General features: G+C 39.9%; 1 protein-coding gene and 1 long non-coding RNA gene across 4 annotated transcripts in view; both read right to left on the bottom strand.

Annotated features, from left to right (window-relative positions):
- GMDS (GDP-mannose 4,6-dehydratase) overlaps positions 1-25611 on the bottom strand; it is a 622428-nt gene that overhangs the window by 201326 nt on the left and 395491 nt on the right. The window lies entirely within an intron of this gene.
- LOC116589061 lies at positions 868-8929 on the bottom strand. Its single transcript, XR_004285163.1, has 2 exons — positions 1186-8929; positions 868-975 (listed from the first exon to the last, which is right to left on the bottom strand). It is a non-coding gene; the product is annotated as an uncharacterized LOC116589061 (long non-coding RNA).

Here is a 25611-nt window from a genome sequence, read left to right on the forward strand (position 1 = left end):
GACTCTGCCATTTACATGATCTTGGGCAAGTTCTTTTCAACTTCTCTAAGCCTCAGTTTCTCTGAGTCTGCGAAGGAGATTTTCTTCCTATTTCACAGGTTTCCTAAAGGGAATGAATGAGATCACACATATCAACCCCCCAAAAGAGTTTGGGCCCCCAATATGTCACAGAGCCTTCCTGATCTCTGACAGATAGATGACCTCTTACACACCAAGGACGACAGTTTGTTTTGGCATGTATCTTTCACTGATTGAGAGAGAAAGAGAGAATTAACAAGTGTTAAGTGCTAAAATGAGATGATATATGACATAGGTGAGAGCAGGAGGGACATGGACCCTCGTTCTCCTCCTTAGGGGGGAGACGGTCAGAGAAGCTTTCCTTGAGAACTGGTGTCTAAACCCGCTGAAGGAGACAAGGAGTGAGCCCGGTACCGAGCACACAGAGACACACAGCTGGGGACAGGGTGAAAGTGGAGGGTGCTGGATTGGGTTCTGGGCCCATGCAATATTCTACCCACTCTGTTCTTGCAGAAGTGGAAGTGAAATTCCTAACTGAGAGTACAGTTGCATTCTTTGGGGGAACCTGTTATGTCCAGTTCTGGGCATTTTTATCCTGCTTCTATAGAAAATAATGTGAAACAAAGGTGAAAAAAAGGGAGCTAGGTCATGATAAAATGATAATAATCACACCTCAGTAATATTCACATTTAAATCACTAAGTTAAGTTTATGTCTACTTAGGTTTGATGAATCAACTATTTTCTAAGTTCTTAGACTTTTTTGTATTTGTAACTCACTAGGTAAGTGCAGGTAGGTGTGCATAAATACCAACTGAATATTTACTGTGCTTTTTGATTATATGTTTTTATCTTATCAATTTTTTTTAATTTATTTTTTGATTCCCTAGTGTCTTATCATCTCTAGGAATACAAGTCTCTGTTCCCAGTGGTTCTGTTGTATCATTAAAGAAAACCACCTAGGGCGCCTGGGTGGCTCAGTGGGTTAAGCCGCTGCCTTCGGCTCAGGTCATGATCTCAGGGTCCTGGGATCGAGTCCCGCATCGGGCTCTCTGCTCGGCAGGGAGCCTGCTTCCCTCTCTCTCTCTCTCTGTCTGCCTCTCCATCTACTTGTGATTTCTCTCTGTCAAATAAATAAATAAAATCTTTAAAAAAAAAAAGAAAACCACTTAAACATAAACTCAGATTTTGACATACGAAAGCTAGTAGAGACCAAAATAAATGCTCACAAATTGGTGTGTGTATGTTACCACATCACCACCAACTTAATAACTGTTACACCATTTCACTAAACTCAGAAAGGCATCAGCTTGCTTGCTCTAATTTGTGTTTATGGTTAGATGTCTGACAGTATTTTCTATTACATTGCTAAGTAAAGACATTTTAATGTTTCACTGAATCTGAAAGCATTTGGAGAACACTGCTGTGTATTTTAAGATGAAGTAGCTAATGATCTTGCATTAGTAGAATAAAAGCTAGCTATTCCAGTTTGCAGAAAAATATTCTTATTATGCAAATAGCCTATAAAAGAGAGAGTGGGTAAAGTGGTTGATGAACTGGTTATGTTAACATGTGTTTCCTCACAGAATTCTGTCAGCATCTCCCTTTCTTTTTAAAAAATTCTATGGATTTTTGCAAATCCTTTTCTTCTGCAGCCAAGCTCTCACTCAGAATAGAGGACACCTGAATTACATAAATCTCTATCACAAAGTTACATTTTCTGTGCAGAGCAAGAGCTTGTCAGGAAAAAGGTAATGAAGAAGAATAGCTTAGACAGAGGGATTTAATGATATCCAGCTGCTACTCTATGTTACTTGCTGATAAGACTTTGTTTTAAGTTTACAATAGAGAAAGTTTGGGAAAAGGCTAAAAATTCATATACAGGAAGTGGAAGTCTTTATATTTCATTTGTTCAATTTCCGCTAACTCTTGCAATTATGTTCATACAAGGTTTAATCTTCAGAATGTTCAAATGTGTGATTATAAGGCTTTAAAAATAAAATTTAAATTGCATGCAAAACTGTAGAAATATTGCACCTTAGGGAAAAGACACTTAACCTATTCGGGCTCACCACATGTTTAGATGATAAGATAAACCCGAGAAAGCACAGATTGTTCAATGTTTACTATAATTGTATGTCATTATTGTGGTGATGTTTCTGCACTTACAAAACGGCAAGGAGAGGGCGGAGGGCTCAGAGAGAGAGAGAAAGAGAGTTTTTCTCCACTGCAGGGGATGCAGTCATTGCTTCAAAACTATAGTAAGTTACCATAAAATTAGACAAATGCAACCTCTGAAGAATGGGAAAATCCTAAACAAATTACACTTTACTGAAGATTTAAACCCTTATACAATTAGAATTTTAGATTCCCAATCTGCTACTTGCATACACACTGCTAAAAGGGCCTTGCTCACAGTGATGACCAGTGTGACAGACCCCACTATCAAAGTCTGAACTTTTCTATGGGCAGGAATGCATTATGATTAACTCCTGTCTGGTAAAGGAAATGACCAGAAAAAAATCTCTGTGGGAGCAAAGCAATTATAATTCTCTCAAGAAAGAACTTCAACATCTACAATGTGAACACTGCCCTCAACGGATTTACTGCCTTAGGACCCAAAGAGTTAAAACGAAGGAGTGATGTTCTTTTAGGCTAATGAAACCTTCCTGTCTGGAGTCCCTTTCCTAGTGAGTGGGAAAGGAACAATTTGAATAGCTGGTGTTCTGTGCACTTTCCCACAGGTCTGGACAGGATCTCCAGCTCAGCATCTATGGCTCGGGGAGGAAGAGGCTCATGGAGGGCAGCCGCTGGAGACCCAGGCCTCCCAGGGAGGAGGAGACAAGAGGACTGCACAGACACAACTCAGGCGCTCCCATATGGCTCAGCTGCCCACTGTGGCTCTGAGAGGCTTGACAAAGAAAAGCACTGCTTTTTTTTTTCTTAAAGGGCAAAAGGTACACAAGAAGGTCAGTAGCAGGTACCTGTCTGGAGGCATTTTATGCTATTGGTACAAACCTCCCACAAGCTGAACTTAAAGGAATGTTCCATCCTTGCAGGAAGTCTCCAGATACAGGAAAAGCTAATAAAATGAAAAGGGAGGAGGCTCTGCTTTCCTTCCCAAACTCAGCTCCTACAACATCTCACATTACAAATTTGCAAACTAATTACTTAGAGCCAGACATATTAAAAAATTTCCCCTTACAACTAAGTGAATATAGAGAGATTCAAAATAGAGGACTTGGCTCCAGACTTAGACAGGGCTCTGAATTTAAAAGTCTAATTAAGGCAAATCGTGTTTGCTATGTAGTTCTCGCAAACACTAGCATTATTGAAATTACACCTAACGACTTAATTGATTTAACCAATACCTCAAGTTAAAGATTAGGGAATAATTAGTTCAGCCTGCAAAAGGTGCAGTATAAGGAATGACAAGGTTTTCCGTAATGGCTTTGGCTATTTTTTTTCTAAATCATCAACTTATTTCTGTGAAATTTTGCATTAGATAATTCCACTTTAAACAGACGTATCAATGGACGTCAATATGTTAAATAGCTGAAATCCTAACTTAAATGGGATAATTTCTTGATTAGCTTTAAGCCCAGTACGGGGCGTGGAGGAATTCTTTCTCTGTCTCTTTCCCTGGGAGCTCTCTTTTGAAAGGAGAGAGGGGAAATGGCAGTATTTTGTGACTCATCCTTTGGAGCAGCATTCCAAGTGTGATTTACTTAATATAGCCCTATAAATCACCTAATGCAGAAATAATCTCAAGATCTGCATGTAAACATAGCTATTAAAATATTACAATTACTCTGTTTGCTTAGTACTCATAAGGTATAGCTCATCTTAAGGTAAACAGCTTTTTCCAGAGGTGGGGCATCTAAAGTAGCGTCCAAATTATATGCCCATCTAAGAATGCTGAATTTAAGTAACATATCTTATCATCTAAGTATAACAACAAGTGTGTGACCAGGAAAGGGACCATTATACCTTTGGCTGACATTTCTCGGCTTTCAATTTGCTGTACTGGTTTGGAAATCAAATTTGCTAATTTCATAGCTGGCTATTATACTGGCTGGCAATTACTAATCACAGAAAAAATTTCAACTCAGAAAAAGAAAAAAAAAAGTGAGCGTGTCTTTTGACTGCATTTGTTTTAGGGATTTGCTCTGAAGCCGCCACAGGGCATTTAGTTTTAAACAAAAAGTAAGACAGGGGACCAAGATCTATAGGCCTTTTGGTAATACTTTTTTTGACTCATAAGACTTAACTTTGTTTAGTGTGGTAATCCGTAACTGTAAGCAATCATCCTCCAGATTACTATTGGGTTAAAAACTGTAAACCATCTACAATTACTAGCATGATCCCTAACCTCTGTAAGGTGGTAATCCAGTATTGGTTGTTAGCTGTCAAATTTATTTCCCTTTGGTGAAATATACCCTGGATTTAATTAGCAGTCATTCTTAATACTTTATGGAGCCGAGCCCAAGCTCTGTGGCTTTGACATTTAACCTCTGACCCTTAAATATTTACCAGCTTTTAAACTGGTTGTGTACAATTATCCCTTCAAGTATATCTCAGATCCATCATTTTGACCTCTCTAGTCAATTCCAAGTCACATGTACTATTCCAACTGATGCTGTAATTCTCTCCCAGAAACTGGAAATAAAACCTTGTTGTTCCACAATGAGCTCTGTCAGAAAGAGCCAAAAGCACTTGTCACTAGAAGCTACCTGTGGAAGGCGCAGCGTGGGCTGCCAGTCACGCTGACAATGCGATGAGGCGGCGGCAGGGCTGAGTGGCCATGGGCCCATGTTTTGGCTCTCGTGAACCCTGAGCCTTTGGAATCAGTTGCCTCTTTAACTCACAGTCATGAGAGGAATACTTTGGGAACCATTTTCGTTCATTTGCTTGTTTGAAATCAACTTTACTTTGATTTACTTCATGCTTTGGGAAGTATTATTTTTTAAACTCCTCCCAAGTTTGTGAGGCAGCAGACACCTAGCGGGAAGCACCCATGAGGAGGACTGCATTTTTCCTCCCTTCATTTAAGGCCCCCACAGCATCTAATATACAAAACAAGTGCTCTTCAGATGTTCAAATTTTAGGAACATATTTTAATCCAAAAGATTGGGAAATAAAAAGCCCTCATTAGGCAATAGCAAATGTTCAAAGATAAAACAGATGTTGCTCCATGCAGACATTTCAAGACCTCACACCTGGAAGAAGCAGCTAGGCCATCACCTCAGGAATGACAACACGGCTCACATGTTCCACTTGCCTTACACACACTTCCAGAACACATGTGTTGTGCCTGGCGGGTTCTCAATAGCGGATTCTCAATAACTGGTTTGGAATGGGTATTAACTAAAGACGGCAGTCACAACAACAGCTTTGCCAAGGCAAAGGTGACAACGAGAAATGCCAAATAGATTTGCACAAGTAGAAAGAAGAAGCTTCCTGGAAGTGAGAGTTCAGGGAGAAAAATAGAAGCATGTATTACTGATGTCCTCTCCCCAACCTGGTGTCCTGTCCAAGCAAGAGAGGAAAGAGAGTGAGAGAAGTATTTGCTGCTGCTGCTAGTGGGGAGCCCATAAGCTGAGTCTAAATTAGGGCCAGATGCTAGTTTTTGGCTACTTTAAGAAACCAAAGTCTGGGTCAGCTGCACTTCCAAGTAGAACACGGAGTAGAGAGTCTGGGCTCTGGTGTCCAGCTGATCCAGAAGCCTGTTTTCTGTAGGAAGCCAAAACAGGCCAAGTGAACAGGCTGGACTTTTAAAAGGTCTGTAGAATAGCCGTAATGTGTGGTCTCCACTGTCGTCTCAGTAAACGGCATTTGGGTTGGGTAAAATGCCTCAGTGGCAGTTTGGTGCTTACTGGATTTGGCAGCCATTTACTTTGTGTGGGTGTACTACTGCATAATCAAGGTCCACTGTATGCATAATACACATTAAAAATAAATAGCACAGACTGAAATTTATGAGTCAAGCTTTCTTCATGTTTCCCCGATGTTGACACATGGACCAAGAGTATACAGAATTTAGGTATCAAGAGACTGAACAAGCTATACATTTTAAATTCTCTAGAATTTGTTTTCAGGTTTTGTTAACTAATGCTTTAGCAATGTAAAAAGCTCCTAAGCAGTAAAAGAGTATGGCCGATAAGTCTTGGGCATTTATCTTTAGGGAGTGCCAAAGGGCTGGAAGTGCTAAAAATAAAATGGACGCCTTCTCTATAATCCCTTGCTTTCAGAACATCCCCAGATATTTCAAGGCATTCCTTGTTTCCAGTTTGGTCTTTAGTTCAAAGGTGAACTTTATTTAGAGAGGAGGTTGACTAAGCATATTTCAATCATCTGTAAGAAACATGATACTAGAAAATAGTATGTTTTCTCCCAAGCTCTAATTACAAAATGAAATTTACATGTAGCCCAGCAAATTCACAAGTAGATAGTAGCCAAATACTGAGGGTTGAAATGACCAATTTTCTCTAAAAATCAGCTAATCAGAAATCACCAAATCTTTCTTAAAGAGTCTTTTTTTTTTTTTCCCAGTATCCTCAAACTAATGAAATCATTCTGTTATAAGTTTTCTAAAAACTGGGAAGGGGAAAGCCATTAATATTATAATGGGGGAAAAGAACAAATAAAAATTAATATTTTGCAAGCGTGTACCTACTTCTGCAATGTCACTGGGGTAGAAATTTCTGTGTCTGTGTGTGCAGGTGCATGTGGGCAAAGAGACACTATCAGAAATGATGCTAACACAGGTAACTGCAGAGGCTAAAGGACCGGGGACTTGTCAGGTCCATCACTTGGCTCCTTTCTCTTCATTCCCTTCTAGCCCACTGGCCAGGAAGTCCTGCAACCCTGCCTCTGAAGTATTTCTCTAAAGATCATTTCCTCTCCATTTTCCCAATCTTAGTCTTAACGCAGAATCTTCCCCATATCTAGTCTGCGTATTCTATAATTTGGAGTGGCACTGAAGCTTGGCTGTGACATAAAAAGGCCTCTTCCTCAGGCTCATATCTCATTATTGTCATTCTCTATAGTCATGTACTTATGGTTCCCTCCAAAAGGCCATGTTGTTTCAGGCATCTGAACTTTCTGTACATGTTCTTTCCATCTACTTAAAATTTCTTCCTTACCTTCTAACTTTACTTATTTTTCAAAACTCAGCACAAACATCCCCTCCTCCAGGAAGTATTCTGTGATGGCTTTGTTGTAATGGCCTGAGTGATTTCCTGCCTTCTCCCTTCCTAAGAGAACCCCAGTAGTTTGGGTATCTTTGTACCTCAGGGAAGCAGACCACAGCTCTAGTGTAAGATTATCAGAGCAATTCCACTCATTTGACCAGCAGAAGGACAGAAATGGTATATGACTCAACATAAGCCAATGAGATAGGAGAGGTCTGTCAGGGAATTCTGGAAAAGCCACTGGACATCATCTCTATTTCTCTAGGTGGGAAGGAATGTGGCCTTCACTGCTATTGGCAGTTGACCTACAGGCATCTTCAGGGGCCAGCCTGGGGATGAAGCTTATACTATGGACAGCAGAGAGGACACAGCCTGGGTCCTGGGCAACTATGGATCAGCCAACAGTAGAGCCTAGTGTTTTAGGTCATGTGTGACAATGTGTAACAGTTAAGGCCATTTTAATTTGAGTTTTTCTGCTACTTCTAAAGCTAAAAGTATCCTAATTCGAGAGAAAGGACTGGGAGAAAGAAGACGAACTACCTTCAAAGGTTGTAAAGAGATACAGAGGCTTAAATTGTTTATTTTTAGTAAAAGAATATCTAACTCTGTTTCATGGTTGGGTTCTGCCTAGGTGGTAGGTAATGGAAGGTACGGACTACGAGTCACATGCTGATGTGCCAGTGTCACCGCCCACACCAAACTGGGTGGCCCTCAGAGCAGCAGGAGGTGCCGCCTTGAGCAGCAGGCAGATCCATTGATGCACCAAGCAGGCCATGACCATGTGGATTAAAAGGAGTTATCTGTCAATCCTTTTGGGTCTCCTGACCCCTATTTTAGAAAAGAACCTACATCAATGTACAGTTAAGGTAGAAAAACAACAAAACCATAATGACTGGGGCCCTATTGTGGCTCTCTCCAATGCAAGGCCCATGTTGTTAAAATCTACCCTGGCCGAGCATGGGGCAGCCACTGACACCACCATGCCCTACACCGCTGGGCCCTCCAGAAGAAGAATGGGTGGCGGGATGGGTGCCACCACGCCCACACAGCTGTCTGAACTGCTGGTGAGTGATGATGCCAGCCTTCTATTCAGATTTTCACTCTAGAACCTTTTTCCTTACCTTGTTTGTAGGTCTTACTTTCAACATAAATATACGGGTGATCACAACAGCAACAAATATATTTATTGAATATCTACCAAGTGCTGGGAAGCATATTAGCAGCCTTAAATATGCCACCAGATGTAATTCTCACAGTGATCCCACTCACATGTCTTATTGCCCCTGTGTTCACAACTGGTTAAGTGGCAGACTTGGGGTTTAAACACAAGATTGCCTCTAAACCTTATATTTTTCAAGTGTAGTATATTGCCTAAATAAAAACATCCTAAAAAAAAAAAAAGACTCCAAGTAGAATGAACATTTTTCAGTTCAAAGACTAGAGTGAGTCCTTGCTGAATCCTTGCTGAATGGATTATGTGTACTTGAACCATATGATATATGGTTGACTTTGGTCTCTAAAATAGTTAATATCACAGCAAACCTACTTCGAACAGTTTTTACCTATCTCAGGATTAAACTTAAAATTCTTGGCATACCACCCTTTTTGCATTTAACTTGCATCTTGAAACTTAAATGCCTGGCATATTTTTTACATTTAGTTTGAATTTTTCTGAAATCACTAGTCTTCCTTATCATAGAATATTTTTCAAAACTTTATATCAAGAAATATAACAATCTACACATTTACTCTGGAGGGATCTAAAAAAATTGGATTTTAGCAGTGTTTTTTTTTTGTTGTTTATAATATTTTGGTTAGAAATTATGGCAAAGTTAATGAATGTACAAGCTGCCTGTATCTAGCAACTTTTATTACTGTATGAAAATACATTTCAAAAGAACTTTTGGCCTAAGTCCAAATTAATCCTTTTTATAAATAGGTTGACTTCTCTCTTAGATAACTTCATTTAAGTAGAAATTAAAAACAGAGAATTGCTTCTGTAATCTTAAGATAACATTTCTTTTTTTTTTTTTTTAATTTTAATGATTTATTTGACAGAGATCACAAGTAGGCAGAGAAGCAGGCAGAGAGAGAGAGGAGGAAGCAGGCTCCCTGCTGAGCAGAGAGCCTGATGCGGGACTCGATCCCAGGACCCTGGGATCATGACCTGAGCCGACGGCAGAGGCTTAACCCACTGAGCCACCCAGGCGCCCTTAAGATAACATTTCTTTCTTTTTTTTTTCTTTTTTTTTTTTTTTAAGATTTTATTTATTTATTTGAGAGAGAAACAGTGAGAGAGAGCATGAGCGAGGAGAAGGTCAGAGAGCGAAGCAGACTCCCCATGGAGCTGGGAGCCTGATGCGGGACTCGATCCCGGGACTCCGGGATCATGACCTGAGCCGAAGGCAGTCATCCAACCAACTGAGCCACCCAGGCGTCCCTTAAGATAACATTTCTTAATGCAAATGGATTATGACTAAATTAAGTGGCTCCCTCCAAATGAAATGAAAATTTGGCCTTAGAAGAAATCTTTAGGTTTTATTGCACTGCTCAGTAAATGCTGCGATAGCTCAATGCATTTAAATCATGTATTCTTAGTATTTTTCTCATGTTCAGACTGATTATGAAATTGACTCTGGTTATTGAGGAAAATGGGACATTTGAAATAATGCAAAGACAAATTGTTTTCATGTTGCTTGGAATTTTACATCTAAGATTGAGATAATTTGTCAATATCATCATGTGACTCCTAATGATTTCTATATTACACATTAAAAGTAAAATAAGTGGCTTACATAAAGTCATAAATAGATTTAATGGCAGAAAGCAAGATGGATCTCATATCCATAGTTTATTATATCATGCTCAAGAGTTTGTTTATGCTTTTAGTGGAAGAAAAATATGCCTAAATTCTCTTCGCAACATTCATCAATGAACACAGATGTACACACATGTACACATACCACAAACAGACATATACAAACAGTTCTCATATAAAATGCACTAGATTATATCAGAATAATATACTGGCTCATAATTTTATTAGCCAGCCTCTTCATTGCTTACAAATATTAAATGGGTATCTACCATAATTGAGATCCTCTCAGAGTGCTCTTTATTATTTGGTCTGTTCACGGAGTGTCCTTCTAAGTTTTCACAGCAATATTCATGCATGATAACACAGCAAGACAGGTTTGAACCCCAGGCCTACAGTGTGGGTCCCTGGGAAAGCCATTCACCCTGAAGCTTCCTTGGTAATGTAAAGTGAGGAACTATAGGAGGAGGCCAGACAAGATGACTTCTAATGTCTTTTTATCTCTAAAATGATCAAAACCAATAAAAAGAAACAAAACTACTTCAACACTGGGTTAAAGTGAACCACAGTTTATTTAAAAAAAAAAAAAAAAGACTGGGTTTCTTTTTAGAGAGAGCAGGAAAGATGGGAAAACTAAGAGTCTGGTTGGAATGGAGAAACCGGGTTTGGAAGGCATAGGGAACAGCGAAAGAAATACTCTCTACATCTTTTGAAATCCTGCATTACAAACTTCTATCTCTTCTACTGGAGACTAATAAATTGCAACCTGTATTCTGGAAAATTAAGGTTGGGCAAGAAGAGCAGGTGATGAGAGTAAGTGAAAGGTAGAGATGTGGTCAGAAGCAGGGTCACATTTACCACGTGACAAAGCCCCAGGAGAGCCTCTGAGCTGATATTTTTTTAACATTTGAAGTTTCACAACCTATATCTTTTAGGATGTAGCAAATTTGTCAGTTTGACTCTACTGATCCAAGAAGGCAAAAACCCTCGCAAAACAAATGGTTATGGTGGAAATGACTCTACCGGAAAAAGAGTAGCTGACATCATTACTGACCCTTCAGATGTATTAAAGAAGCACTACTGTGCCCCCCCCACCCCCACTTTGGCTCAGCTTCAGTTTCTATTACCCAAGTTCTTTTCATTAGAAACTCCTTATTATGAACCTAAGTGTCAAAATCTATGTCGCCTTAAGATGTAAATGTTCCTGAAGAATTCTGGAAGATCCCAAGAAAGACAATAGGGGCAGTGGTGAAATTCCCCTTCTTAACAATGTTCAAAAGATCAAAATAGCAGAAGCTTATTCAGTACATCTCGGGTTTTGAAATGCCCCTAATGTAATTCACTTTCACATCTGAACCTGCATGCCCTGTTCTCTTCCTCATTTCCCATACCTGCTGAATTTCTCCACACTACCACTGACTCAGCATGTGCAACATGGAACTCAGCTTCTTTTCTACTGGCTGTGTGTCAACCCATTTGTTTTCTACCCCTATTAATGCACCACATGCTCCCTGTTAGGCAAGCTTAGAACCCTAGAGTCATCCTTGATTCATCCTTCTACTCTATCCCAATATTGATCAGTTGGTAAATTCTCCAGGGTCGGGCCTATGCAACATCTCTGTCAACCAGGGTGAAATTCTGATCTGTGCTGGTCTTAGCATTTGGGTAGATCAAGACAGACAAAGTCCCTGACTTGAGAGTTTACAGTCTAAGGGGACAATAAGCAGCTTAGGAGGAGGAAAGATAGTGACAAGATTTATACAAGACAGGCAGAAGTTACCATGAGAGTGGGACAGCAAGGGCATTAAGCCAAGCCTTGAGAGCCGGGGAAGACTCTGAGGAAGTGACACTGAAACTGAGACTTGAAGGATGAGAGGTGAAAAGCAGTGGGTGGTCCAGGCACTGAGATTAGTTTAATCTTCCTGAAATCCACCTAGAATCATGTCTACTTTCTATCTTCATGGCTTTCCACTCCCTACAGAGTAACGCAGACTTCTCAGCTTTGCATTTACATTTTTCATGCTCAGGCACCAACTAATTTTTCTATTTTCATCATCTAGTACCTCCCTTCAGTAGGCAATGCTCTAAACAGAGCATTCCATCACATATTCCAGTGTCACAGTCCCACTTTTTAGTCTCTATACCTTTGTTTGTCTATTTCCTCCACCCAGAATCCCAGGCAGCTAAAATGCTATGTATCTTTCAGTGCCCAGCTCAAATGCCACCCTCCCCGAACAATATCCATGGATCTCGGCTCCTCCAACTCCCCTCCAAGTCCTCCCTGCTCTTAAGCATAAAACACTTTATCTTCACTCCGAACGCCTGCTGATACCTTCTCTTGACACTACTCCCTGCCTTGGGCCACTCTTACAGTTTGAATTAACATTTTCTTTTTTGAGTGCCAACCATGTGCTTAGCAGAGTGCTGTGAACAAATGTTTGGAGGGAAGATGAATTCTGTATTAGATGCTCTATGTGTGAGATAACCTTTGAGAGAGTAAGATGGCAAGAGGGCAGGCTATACAGGGCTGGGTACATGGAAAAATCTGGAGTGGAGACAAAAATTTGGAATTAGAGTGCACATGGGTGTTGACACCCCAGGAATGGAAGAATCAACCAGGGAGGGTGTTTGTGAAGTATGGTGAAGAAGGCTGGTAGGCAGGAACAGCTGTTTATAGGTCTTCTCTTCCATCAGAACAGTTTTTCAGCTGGCTTGTTCTTTGCTGGTCAGCTGGCCTGTGCACTGCAGGAGATGCAGCCGCAGCCCTAGCTTCCTCCCACTAGAGGCTAGTAGTAATGCCCCCCGGTTAAAACAATCAAAATTGTCTCCAGACACTGCCAGCGGTCCCCTAGGGACACGATCAGCACTGGTTGAGAAACACTGGCCTAGACCTGTAAGTGTACGCTCTAAGGATGTTTTATTCTTCCTGTGATTTAGTCACTTGATTAAATTGTTAAGCAAATACTGTGTATCTATTATGTATAAGGCATTTGTGATTGCACTGAAAGCCTAGAGGCTTGATACATAAATAGAACAACAACAACAACAAAAAGCTACATTTCAGAAAAAAAATCTAGCAAGGATTTCCATAAAGGAATATGACTACCAGAAGCATGTAGATCAAATGGTTTAGTGTTCATGCATTCACAGGCCACATGTTCTAATGAACAGACAGCACAGGCAGGCAAGCAGGAATATAGTGACTTGATGTATATGTCTTTCTTAAAGTAGATAACATAGGTGAAGAAGCAAGTGATGCTATTTCTTTTACTCTCCAGATGCAAAAAAGTTTGTCAACTTGTTAATAAGTATAAAACAAGCACAAAATAAGCACAACAGGAAAGCTTCTTATTTGCGAGTAACTTGTGAATACCCAATAAGTGTTCTCAGGTTATGCCGAATAAGACAATTTTGTCATTGCAAAAACAAATCCTAGAATTGCTGTTGCTGTAGCTTTTCCCTGAATCAGACTTTCTTAAATCTTTATCATAACCTCCTCATTCTAAAACGAATATACCATAAGAATTACCTTATTATTTCTAGAGAATCAGAAGTTCAGATTGAAGCTGTCATATTATGTAAAAAAGCAAAACCATTGGTATTATGACAGTTTTGCAATCCCTTCTTTCTATTTAACAAAGAACTTTTCAAAACTTTTTTCGTGGAGCCAGAATTGCTCAGAAAAAGTGAGTGTTCTTTGCAAAATATGAAGTTCATTTTTCATAATAAGGAAGTTAGGTCTTAAAGAGCTTTTTGTACCTGAAGACATTTGCTGCATATAAAATACCATTTGTTTCCCTGTAAGTGATCCTTACGTGCTCCGCTGCAGAATATTCAGAGACATCCTATTTTTTCTGGTGTGTTTTCTTCCTAATTCTCCACAGTTATTCACCGGCAACTTCCAAATAAAGTACCTCCAAATAAAGGCACAAACTGGCAGCAAACACGTGGCAAACTTCTGAATAGTTTCTTCCTTGTGCCAAGTTGCTATCGGATGTAAATACATTCCCAGACTGTGTTAAAAATGCCCTCCCCCCTTGGGTTCAGCTTCAGTTTCTATTACCCAAGTTCTGTTCATTAGAAACTCCTTATGAACCTAAGTGTCAAAATCCGTGTCGTCTTGAGGCTCTTCAGCACACACACATGGTAAAACTTTCATCTAGACCTCTAAATAACGCTTTTCATCTCTGTCAGTTTTCAATTAATTTACAATGCTGGTTTGTTTATCAAAACTGGAATTGGGCCAGGCCCTCAGTGTATTTGATGAGTCCTACAATAACCCTGAATGCACCTGTTAATTTTGCCTCTGGGTAAACAGTTGAAAACTCCTCAGCTATTTCCTCAAATTGGGTGGAAACAAAGAAACATGAGATTAAAAAAAATGTCTAGATTAGGGAATTGGAGATGCATTAATTTAAAAAGGGAACAGGGTCAAACTAGGGGCTAGGAGGCTAATAAGCACAGAGCACACAGCAAAAAAGCTCCCAGCAGGGTAAGAGTTCACTTAATTTATCTAGGCGATCTATTCCAGACGCAGTCAATGATACATTATTGGATCCAGACCCGCAACTGCTTCCTAAGACCAACCTCACGTAAGTGTCATTGCCCTCCCTTTTAGAAATATCACTGTTACCCAAACCTGTTCACAGGGAGGGCTTTACTCAGCTGGTAACCCACTAACTTTTGTTCTTTATGATGCTCCCTCTAATTCCCTTCTCTGCTGTGGGAATTAGGCATAACAACCACCATGCAAACCGCAGAACACCCAAGTTGATCCTACTCTATGAGATTTTTAGTACTTTATTACACGGAAAGCCAATCCCAGGGATAACAGACTATAAACAACAGCAAATGCTCTATCAAGCAGGCTGCACAAGGTTAAGGACTTTGAGAGATTTACTGGAGGGGTTGTGGAAGGGGATGTTCCATCAATCAAACACTCTTTCTTACATGTTAGATTAAAAAAAGAAGAATGGAACATAAGACAGACCAGTTAAGACATTTAGAAAACACTTGTTTGTTCCAAACAATGAGGGGAAAGGCTGAGTGATTACTATAATTACGACTGTCTTCTAACCTTTTAATTATTATTAATGTGGGGAGCTCTAAGACTGCAAAAATATAGTTCATTGCAACAGGAAATAAGTTTTAGGTGTTTGCTGATGTCATTTAAACATTTAAATATTTAAATGCATTTGGTGAACAATAACATAATCCTATACTCATATTAAAGGGGTTTACTGGAAATAACATACTTTATTAAACTTAGGAGCTTCAGGGCAGGAATTCGCTTCTTGCTTGTGCTGCTATCTAATTGTTTCAGAACACACATACTGTACGGCAGAGCCCATACTGAATGGCAGAATTTAATATGGGGAGCGTGTTTGTAGGGCTGTAAATGCAGGCCAACTAATAAGGAAGTGATCGTCAATAGTGAAGTGCTAGGGAGCTTACCCTGGTGTTTACCACGAAACACCATATTTTTTAAAAAGTGATAATTAAAAAAAGCTGAAATTGAGAACTACCCACAGAAATAGGAACTGCTTTTAATGACAATCTGAGGTGACTCTTCTGTCATTTCTATAGCAAGGGGATCTCCCTCTCCCAAGTGCCTCTTCTGTTTCGTATTCAGAGTAAGATTAACCCTTTCAGCAGACACCACTGTGCTGTTTCTGTGACAGATCCAATCAATGTTCCCTGCTCTTGCTAACAGCAGATGGGAAAAAGGGAGAAAAACTCCACTGACACTAAATCACACAGACTCTCAGAAAGGAGTTGAGACAGGGACATGGAGTGCATGCTTCTAAACAGAAAGTAAAGTATCTTCTCTTCCCGGACCACAGACGATGCTCTGAAATACGTCTCTTCCATAATTGTCACTCCAGCCACCAGGATTTTGGAGGTAACTGGAATGCAAGCTACCCTTTGAAGCAGCAGCAGCTGATGGATATGCAGGGATATTTGCACTCCCTCAAGAGGTCGCAAATGCCCGTGAACAAAGGCGTGGACACAAATGTGCAGTATGTGAGCCAAGAACTTAAAATCAAAGAGTACATTACATTTACTAAGGCTTCTTTTTGGTCAGAATCTTTCAAGTACCTTTTCTATAACAATAAAAGGTTTTTGTTTAATGACAACTCAAAAATGGAAGCCAACACGCATATGTTGAATCTTTAATACCCTTTCCATTCTAGAAACAGTGATACATTTTCTGCCCTGTGCTGTACAGCAAACCAGTTTAAGAGCATATTTTGTTATGCTCATAAATATTTCAGTATTTTCCACAAGTTTTCCCCCTCATTAAAAGATGTTTTTCCTCCTAACTCATGCTTTGATAATTTTGCATTTTGTCTTTCCCATTCTCACTTCTTTCTCTTGACTTTCATTATTAACTGTCTTCAACTACTTTTTCCATTCCTGAGGATGGTGAAGGGCAGTAGGAAGGGGCCATCAGTCATGAAGTTTGTTTATCACTTGGAGAAGGTTCTCATTTCTGTCCTTGGGGAGAGGAAGAGGAAATGCAGGTGGGCCTTTGGTAGAAGCCCTTCCATTTCTTTTCTTCCCTCCCCACCACGTGTAAGTAGGAAACTGAAAAGTATCTGGGACCTGCAATATTGCCAACACCAAACACAAAGTATAGTCGTTTTGTAAAAAAGTTGTTTTAAGATGGCACAAGGAGATAACAGGATGCATGCCTCTGTGTGTGTGTGTGTATGCACTTGGGACAGTCATGTGTATGGAACAAGACAAAAAATATTATTTCAAGCTGTCCATATCTGCTAGGTTTAGAGCTACTGAGTCTACCAGGAAATTAAAATATTAAGTTAGACTGAAGAGAAGTGAAGTCTATTAGAGAGGCTGCTTATCATTGGGCAATCATTTTAGCAGGTTCAAGACTCAGTTAAGATAGTCTGAAAGATGGAACCAGAAGCATCATCCTCAGTTTGATATACCACAGGTGGTGAAACATACAAATCCTATGTGGATCAAGCCTAGTTATTCATTTTAGCAAATCCCCTGAGTTGAATGAATGAGTCATGCACGTAAAGTGTATTTTTTATTTTAAATTATTTCCCCCACTCTGATATCAGTGCCAAATCCTTCCCCTCCTCAGTCCTTTAGCACCATTCAGAGGCAGACAATGCCACCACTGTTTTCAGAACACAGACATGGTCAAGAGTGGAATAATATAATGATGCCATTCGAAACAGGGCAGCTAAGGTTGTGTCAGCATTTCCATTATAAAAATCTTTTTTCAAGGATTAATATCTCAGTTGTAAAAATTCACACCCAGGTAAAATTTGGTAGCAGAAACAATTTCATTTTGTAAAACTGGAACATACACTTGCTCACAAAGTAATATTTTTAATGCATACCAAATTCTCACATGAGATATGTGAGCAGAGAACTTAAAGATGAATATATGTCTCTGTGTGTGGTTGAGGCCCCTGGCACTGAGGCTGATCTTGGTGGCTTTATTTTATTGAAATTAAGGGCAAAAATACCATGTACTGAATTGGGATTTCAGTTCTAAAAACTCAGATTTTGTTGTTATATTTTTATTTGAGAGAGCCAGAGTGAACGCAAGAGCAAGGGTAGGGGCAGGGGTGGGAGAGAAGCAGACTCTCTGCTGAGCAGGGAAGCCTGACCCAGGGCTCAAATCCCAGGACCCTGGGATAATGACCCCAGTCGAAGGCCAATGTTTAACAGACTGAGCCACCCAGGCACCCCTCAGATCATGTTGTTATAAATACCAAAACACACTAAGTCTGAGGATAGATTTCTAATATTTTCTGTTAGTGCCATCCTCTAGCACTATCTAACCTCCATCTATCCTTATAGAACAGTGGTTCTTGACTGGGGGAAATTTTGTCCCCCAAGGGAATCTGGCAATGTTAGGAGATACTGGTGGTTATCACAATTGGGATTGTGTGTACTACTAATGGGTGGAAGCCAGGGATGTTGCCAGGCACAAAAGACTGCATTATATGGCCCCAAATAACAACAGTGGCAAGGCTGAGAAACTAATCTGGAAATTATTGCCAAGAACCCTACTGCAGAGCCATCCTCTTTCAGCATATGAGCACAGCTCTACTCCCTGCTCTTAGGAGGGAGTGAATCCGGTAGGGAAGTGGCCTCATTCACAAATAACCTTACTCCCAATGTCCTGAAATGCTTGTTTGTGTCTTTTCTTTCTTTTCTTTTTAAAATATTTATGTATTTATTTGGGAGCAAGAGAGAGCATAAGCAGGAGGAGGGGAAGTGGGAGAGAATCCTCAAACAGACTCCTCACTGAGCATGGACACTGACATGGGGCTTGACCCCAGCACCCCAACCGAGATTATGATCTGAGCCAAAATCAACAGTCAGACGCTTAACCAACTGAGCCACCCAGGCGCCCCTGTGTGTCTTTTCTTTTTAAGTTGATAGAAGACACTTTAAAATCTCAAATTAATTATGCTAAACTATTGCCTTTTAAATAGAATGACTTTTTCGGGCGCCTGGGTAGCTCAGTGGGTTAAAGCCTCTGCCTTCAGCTCAGGTCATGGTCTCGGGGTCCTGGGACTGAGCCCCACATTGGGTCTTCTGCTCAGCAGGGAGTCAGCTTCCCCCTCTCTCTTTGCCTGCCTCTCTGCCTACTTGTGATCTCTGTCTGGCAGGTAAGTGAATGAAATCTTTAAAAATAAATAAATAAATAAAATAGAATGACTTTTTCTAAAACACAGAGATAATTAGAAAAGGAAGATGAGAAATAGAGACACGTGCTAGGAACTGATACTTATTTTTTACATTTTCATTAGAGAGAGAAGAGAGTACTGTTAGGCCAGAGTACACATGTAGCTCTCTAAACAAACAAACAAAAAAACCCGAGTGTCTAGTTTATAATAGGTACTCACTTGGCATTTAAAAATCCTTCATAATAAAACAAATGAACAAAGAACAAAAGAGAGACAGAGAGAGAGAACTAAACCAAGACACAAACTCTTACCTCTAGGGAACAAACTGATGGTTACCAGAAAAGAGGTGAGTGAGAGGATGGGGGAAAGGGGCGATGGGGAGTAAGGCCACTGGGTGAGGTATGGAAGTGTGGAATCGCTGTACTGTACACCTGAAACTCATATAGCACTGGATGTTAAGTAACCGGAATTTAAATAAACACATAAAAAAACAAAGAAAAGAATCAAATTAAAAATGAAATAAAAATCCCTCATTTACTTTGTTTATCCGTGACAAAAGCATAGGTAACTCATATTTTATTTATTTATTTTTTCAATTCCCATATTTTAGCTATCTGTTAACCAGTCACTCAATCTCCCTACTTTGTGTCAGGAAAGATATCAGGGGGCTTTCTATGCCTTGATGGTCTACTAGAGGAACTGTATGGACCCAACACATCCGAAGGAGATCCCCAATTCTGTTTTCTGTCCTCGGTGTCAGATCTTCTCCAGTTACCATAGATTTGTTAAAGCCATCAATCAAGTAATATATTCTGGTAATTCGGATTTCAATTCTTTTTCTTTCTTATTTCTACCATTGAAAGGACAGTCTGCTTTCCTAAAGGAAAGTCTGCTTCACTTTTGAATGAAAAAGACACAAGCTAGAGGCTGGGCAGAGTAAGTAGTTAAAACTAAACAGAAAGAGTTCTATTTTTGAATTGAGACAGACCATGGCATAATCCAGAACTCATAAGTTCAGTGATGGCGGATTCTACTCCCTCAAAACACTACTGGCAGGACTGCATATGATCACTTTCCTCTGTTTTCTTGATGGTTACCATGAGGGAGTGGCAAATGATGTCAAACGGCAGGGGAAAAAGAACTGAAGGGATAATATGTTAAGCAAAATATTCAAGTGGACCAAGCAGTAAAAATATTACCTCTGTTAACCAAAATACAGTGTGCTAGCAGGAGGCCACATAGCAGATTGACAGGAAGCCAATATTTTTCAGGAGAAAATACACACGAATTCACCATTCCAGAATTTGAAACATTTAAAATGGAATTTAAATTTACCTTTCAAACAAATTTTAGGCATGGTACCATACATTCCTTGCCCTTCTCTCTCCTACTATGGTTACTACTTCTATAACACACACATGCACACTCCCCAACATATGCATGTGTGGACACTGTGGGGAGAGTCTGGAGTTGTGAGACTGGATTCACAAACTAATATTCATAGACACTAGGTGTGTCTGAGTATCCAATCTCTCAACTCCAAAATTTCTCCACAACAGTTTCAACATCCCCCAGAATTCTGGACGGCTGAACAATGAACACTTGAACGCTCTCTGGAATCCAAACCTCCCTTTAAGTGCACGGACCGCCGCAGGGGATAAGGCTTGTATTTCGGAGTACGGTTAGTGAGGATCAAACATGCTGGTTGTTGGCGGTAGTGATAATAGTGGTGTATATACGTTTAAAATACCTTAACTATTTTCATCCCCTGATTCTAGTGAACGAAGTTGCTGAAAATGGAAACCTTCTTGATAATTCACCTGGGCCTGCTGCCATGTCACAGAAAACTGCCCTCTAACCTACCTGCTAGAGGTTGCCTGTCTCTATTCCTACTTACAACTCAGCACTTCCACTCTCTCCCTTTACTTCCATAAATCAGAAAACTCCTCCTGGCCCTAAAAACATTATTAGCTACCATATGGAGTGCCAAACTTCGCCACTGATATAGCTAGACATTGGCTCTTCAAATGGCTGAGAGCTAACCTATCTGCACAATTTGCATTTTAATAGTCTGCAGCTGCAGCTGACTTGCTCCCTTTATGATGGGGATGCCCCAGCTTTGCTCAAGACAGGCTGCACTGGCCTGCTGCCCAGAGCACGACAGCTGTAGTTCATTTGGACTCACGCAACAGGGTAGAGCCTCTTACTTCCAGCAGGGTTCAACATGTAGGGGGCTCCACCCCAACATCTAGTTTAAAAGAGCTTCATCTAGAAGAGCTCCCTAATAGGCTCAGTGACTTTGATATGCCCTTCTACACATCTCACCCTTGTGATAAACCACGTCATTCCTGACAGACCACGTGGACATGCACCGACTCATTCCTCATGTCAATGCTGGAAGTGAGCAACATAAATTATTCTATGTGATGGAGAGATAGAGCAAAATATTAAATCCTATTTATGAGTTTTTAATCACACTCATGGTCTAAGAAATGAAATCAGTCCTAGAATGCATATAGTTTTCCCACATGCTAATGGGTTTGACACTCTCAAGGGTTCTCCGTGCTTTTCAGAGGGAATGAATGTGCGACGAGTACACACTGGCAGCACACTTGCTCAGCACTCATGTCTAGCTTCTTGACTCATGCTTGTGTCTTCGAAAGTACTAACTTCATTACTAAGTTGCAAAGTGGGAAAGGGACCGGGTCTTAGTAGGAGAAAACAGATAAAACAGCATTCACGGTAGTGAATGTGACTGGGTCTTGCTGTTTTGCATTTCGAGAACTCACTTGATGGTCCTATGGGCTGAGTTTGGTTCCAGATATCATTACAGGAAGCACAGAATTACTAACAACAGTTTCCAAAGCCCATGGACAATGAATTAGGCCTGGGGCACACATAGTAGCCAACTCTGCCGTGTGTTTACGCTGAATCTGGGCTGAGGAGGGACGCCCATTCTAGGATCCCCAGCTCTTCACACTCCGGGAATTGCGGTTTGGCTCTGGCTGGTAATTGGTTGTTTAGGCTCACAGGGGGGCTAATTTGGAAAGTGATTCTAACCTTATTTTTATCAGGAATGGCCTCTTAAGTTTGAATGCACTGGCTTCCCATTTGTGAGTATAAGAACTACTCAGCAGAATGCAAGTGTCCCAAAGCCTTAAGAAGATGATGTCTCTATTTTTTTTTGCATATATATTATCGGGAATATAATATAATGTATTTGTATTATTCATTATGTAACAGGACTGAACCATGCTCCATGTGCAGAATTCTTGGTTTTGCTTATTACTTAAGTCACAAATATGGCTGCAAGCATTCTGACAATCTAGAAGTTGCCACTGTTAAGAGTCATTTCTGTAATTACCAGCAAAGTACACTGAGGCAGCTGTCTGTAAACATCTTGGAAAATTCAAGATCAAATACTGCCACATCCACCACAAGCTTGGGTTGTATTTACGAACAAATATCACACCATAAGGGCGAAGTGTGTATATTTAGTAGAATAAATTATGTATTATATTTATGAAGATCTGTGTCATATACATCAGAGTAAAGTTATAGAACTCAGAGTTGGGAGTCCTACATCTAATTAACCTATAACTCCAAATATCTCAGGATGTTGGATAAAACATATAAAAAGAGACAAAAAGGAACCATAATGTAAAATCTTCAAACCATAATGAAACCTAGAGAAAACTGCTTAGACGTTACCCCTCATTTCTTGCAAAGTAAGCTCATATTTAAGTTCAGATGGACTGGGTTAACAATCACTATTTTTACTGTTAAAATGCCCCGGGGAAGTTATAAACGCACCAAATATGCTGTTAACCTTCCTTTATATTGTGTGCAGCTGTATGGCTTTGTACCAGGGACCAAACTTCCTAACTGGGCCAGCAACGTGAAAGAGGCTTTTTTCCAAAACCTTTCAATAACAATGCTTTGCTTGTCACTAGATTTCCATTTCGTTTTCTCTACTACTTCATACTAGTATTTGGTTTAGATTTTACTTATTCCAATTACTTTCTTTGGTTGTCATTTTTGCCGAGGAGTGTAATATATATTACCAAACAGGGATGAAAACAGGCAAAGAAACTCAATGCAGAGAAAGAAGAGTAAATTCAAACACTTATTTCTGACACCCAGAGTCAGTACTTTCTTACCTCACAATCATTGTCACTGACAAGTTTAAAGATACATTTGCAACAACTCTGCTCCTTCCTGGCATCATTAATATTAAGGATTATCAATTGATCTTATGAGAATTCAATAAAGATGATGACTTTCATTCTTTTTTTCCTTACTATCTACATGGGAGGTTAAAATCTACTCAACTTTTTAAAAGAGAATTTTAATGGTTTTAGATCATTTACAAGCTTTGGCAGGCTACATTAAAGGAGAAAATGTCAGCCATATTTCAGGGTTTTGTTTTCCTTTTACTTTTTTCAATATAGGTCTAAGATGACATCAGAAATACTGCAGAGAGATTCTCTGGTTTGCGGAGACACATTCTGCCCTACTGGTTTATATTTTACAAACTTAGTACTCAGACCTATATAAAAAATGATAAATTCAGTTTGAGCTCTGGCAGTGATTAACTGGCTAGGATACTGTTACATGATTTATCTATTTATTTATTTTGACATCCAGACCCAGCCCTTACCTAGGAGATCAACAGTAAACACTGATACCTCATCAGAAAACAGAAATGCAACTAGGATCCCTTGTGCCACTTTAACTCTATTGATGGAAATGCTTTCTTCAAATGCCTTTGCTTATACAAAGGCCATCTACAAACTATTTACCAAAATGAATCTCATGACACAGAACAAATAAAACAAAAACTTTCTTAGGCAGAAGGTCAAATTGGGCTAGGCTACAGTATGTTGGATAAAAAAAACTAATACAATAAATGAATTCAATTTGGTTGAAAATCACATCTTAGCTACAATGGCCACCCAAAGTGCAATGAGTCTAACTGCTGTAAAGAGTCCATACCTCTTCATGACACTGAGCTTCAAACTTTTGCTTTTTAGGTAAGGAAAAATTATCCTAAATTTCTTGTTTCTGAATGGTCTGTGTCAAAAGACCACAAGCCTCAGAGAGAGAGTTGGGAGTGTTGGAGTCCACCAACCCTGTCCTCCTACCAAGTGGACCCCAAACTTTCTGAGATTCCTAGTGCAAAATCGGGGAGCTTGTCCAGATGATTTCTATAGCCCTTTTAACAGTCACATTTGAGTAGCGAACCATAACACTTAATTGTACCCAAAGAACAAACATCATAATTTATTTGTTAAATGCCTTCAAATAAATTCAACCTTAATTTTAAGAAAATACTACTTAAGTACAAATTTTAAGAGATTAGAAAATCTTGTTTAGAATGAGTGGATGAGAAGCCTATAACAGGGATTGACCTATACTGAGCAGAAGACTGTCTTGTTCCCCACTGGTGTTCTAGACACCATATTCTAGTTAGAAGAGAGACTAAGTGAGCAAATGAAAGTTAAAACAAAACAACAACAGCACAAAAAAACCCTGATTAGTAATGGGTTAAAAAAAGGCATACATGGGGGTGCCTGGGTGGCTCAGTGGTTAAGGCCTCTGCCTTTGGCTCAGGCCATGATCCCAGGGTCCTGGGATGGAGCCTCACATCGGCTCTCTGCTCAGCAGGGAGCCTGCCTCCTCCTCCTCTCTCTCTCTCTCTCTGCCTGCCTCTCCGCCTACTTGTGATCTGTCTGTCAAATAAATAAAAATCTTAAAAAGAAAAAAAAAGGCATACATGAATTCAACACAAATTGTTGGCCTCAGACTAGTTACATATGCTTAAAAATGTTGGGACTACATGTAATATAAATCTGATACAGAATTAAAACGTTATCATGAAGTTCTGTCATTTTTTTTCAGTTAAAAAAAATAGGTGATCCATACAAAGGACAAGTACTCAGCAATGCAAAAGGAAAAACTATGGATATAAACAATAACAGGGATGAATCTCAAATGCATATGCCGAGTACAAGAATCTGGACTGCAAAGCCTACGTGCTGGAGAACAGCATTTATATGGCATTCTGTAAAAGGAGAGACTATGGGGCAGACAGCGTATCTGTGATTACAAGGGGTTACATGTAGGTGGAGGAGAGGAACAGTTTTTAGGTGGTGGACTGTTCTGTATCTTGATAATCTTGATTGGCACTGGTTACAAGACTATATGCAGTTTCAAAAGTCACAGAACTACACTGAAGAGGGCATATATAAGTTACACCTCAATAAACTTGACTCAAAAAAAGAGTGTTATTTTTCACTAATATATGTATATTGTCTCCCGCCAAAAAGGGACACGAAGAGTCTAAGATGTCATGCTGTAAGCTATCCAAAAGAAGTCTTAGTCCACAGGGTTGGATTTTTAGTAAGGTAAAATCCAACCATATTTTCAGAAGGCTAAAGTTAAGCTCTTTAATTTGCTGAGTTACACAGCAACGAAATACTGATGGGAAGAAGATAAGAATCAGAATGTTTCTGCTTTTATTATGATTACACCACCTGGGCAAGGTGCTTCTTCCCATCCTGCTGGAGCAGCTGCTGGTCAGTGAGCAGCACGCTGGCATTTATGCGTCTTGGCCCAGAGCCCACCAGCAGGGCAATGAAATCTCATGTCTCTCCATTTAAGAATGTAATTTACAGAAACAAGATCTGTCTTTTCTCTGCCTTCCAGTTAGCGCACTGTTAAACTAAATAAGACATCTGCTTTTGAGCTGGATTGCTGGAGGGAAGTTTTATGAATTACCTGCAGGGTAAAATGCACACAAGGTGAAAACACCCTCAGGATGTGAAGGACCATAAAACCAGACTGACATCTCTGAAGTTCTGGGCTCATCATTCATGTGTTAAGTTTATGTTCATTCTAGGAGTATAC

The sequence above is a fragment of the Mustela erminea genome, chromosome 4 (genome assembly GCF_009829155.1).
Source record: "Mustela erminea isolate mMusErm1 chromosome 4, mMusErm1.Pri, whole genome shotgun sequence".
Lineage (NCBI taxonomy): Eukaryota > Metazoa > Chordata > Mammalia > Carnivora > Mustelidae > Mustela > Mustela erminea.